Source organism: Lolium rigidum, chromosome 4 (genome assembly GCF_022539505.1).
Source record: "Lolium rigidum isolate FL_2022 chromosome 4, APGP_CSIRO_Lrig_0.1, whole genome shotgun sequence".
Classification (NCBI taxonomy): domain Eukaryota; kingdom Viridiplantae; phylum Streptophyta; class Magnoliopsida; order Poales; family Poaceae; genus Lolium; species Lolium rigidum.
Window position 1 is genome coordinate 209602814 of NC_061511.1, and position 1909 is coordinate 209604722.

The following is a 1909-nucleotide window of genomic DNA, read 5'->3' on the forward strand; positions in this document are numbered from 1 at the left end:
GTTCAGATGGGTCGCATTTCCTTTCTGATCTTACACTGTTAGATTTTTGGGGTTTGCTGTGGGCTTAGGCACTGTATTTGAGGATGAATTTTCTTTCTGTTTCGTAAGATGGGTTAGTTGATTTGTTTTTAATGATTCTGTAAATTTTGAAGCTTCCGTGTATCTTGTAATGAAATCAACTTCCCATCTGTAATTGTTGGTGTCTGATTTTGGTGGGGAAAGTGAGGTTGGGCATTATACAAAAAATGTTTATTGAAATTTGAACGGTATTTTGTTAATTCTCCGAAATGGCTTTACAATTTGGGAGGAAGTTTATCATGATCCTGACGGACTAGAGGTGCACAAAAACGAAGAAGATTACCCCTAGCTTACCACTTCACCAGAAACGAGTCAAATGGTCCAAGATATTTTTCATTATTATTGAAAGCGGGGAAATGAGGACACATAAAGTACATGGTAGCAGTATACAGGGGAGCCCATCTTCCTTTTGTCAGGCTCACATGCAAGGCCCGAGCTAGTGCCGTTGGGTTCCCGTTAAGTGACAGTTAAAGATGGACACCATCCAACGGTTGATATGGTATGCGTAGCCACCACCCCGGGTAGTAAATCCACGTCGATATATATATATATATATATAGGATAAATACTTTCTACTCCTGGGTGTAGTTACACCCATATCTAATATACTACCATACAGAAGTATGTACGATACTTTATCGGTTTGAGTATATTCGTATATTATATCTAAGATACTCCAATTGCGAGTATATTATATTCGTATATTCGTATATTATATCGGGTAACTTCAATTGCGAGTAGAGTGGTGCGTCCAACTCAAACAGCGTTTATCCCAGGGAGAAATATTTTGGAAGGAGTGGTTGTGCTACATGAGACAATTCACGAGATGCATAGGAAGAAATTAGACGGGGTGCTTTTTAAAATCGACTTTGAGAAGGCCTATGATAAGGTGAACTGGGATTTTTTGCAACAAGTTCTTCGTATGAAAGGATTTGAACCGATGTGGTGTGAATGGGTTGCAAGGTTTGTTCAAGGGGGGAGTGTGGGTATCAGGGTGAACGATGATATAGGACACTATTTTCAAACGTTAAAAGGTTTGCGACAAGGAGATCCGTTGTCTCCTTTGTTGTTTAATCTTGTCGCTGATATGCTGGCCATTCTAATTATGCGTGCTAAAGAGGATGGGCAAGTGGGGGGGTTAATACCGCATTTGGTGGATGGTGGGGTGTCGATACTCCAGTATGCAGATGATACAATATTGTTTCTAGAGCATGACATTGCGAAAGCTGTGAACATGAAACTAATATTGGCTTTTTTTGAGCAACTCTCGGGTTTAAAAATCAACTATCACAAGAGCGAGTTATATTGTTTTGGTAAAGCTGTAGAGGTGCGAGACCAATACCGAAATATTTTCGGGTGCGAAATTGGTTCACTCCCATTTAAATACCTGGGTATACCTATTCACTATAGGAAATTACTCAATAAAGAATGGAAAACAGTAGAGGATCGATTCGACGGGAAATTGGGAGCATGGGTAGCCAAAATGTTATCATACGGTGATCGTCTGGTGCTCATTAATTCAGTTTTGACTAGCTTGCCGATGTTTCTGTTGTCTTTCTTCGAAATACCCAAGGGGGTTCGTAAAAGATTAGATTATTATCGGTCAAGATTTTTCTGGCAAAGTAATCAGCAAAAGAGAAAATATAGACTAACTAAATGGAATATTGTGTGTAGACCAAAAGATCAAGGGGGGCTCGGTATTGAAGTGCTTGAGATTAAAAATAAATGTCTTTTGAGTAAATGGATATTTAAGTTACTTACGGAGGAGGGGTGTGGAAGGAATTACTTACAAATAAATATTTGGGAGAAAAGACGTTGTCCCAAGTCCAAC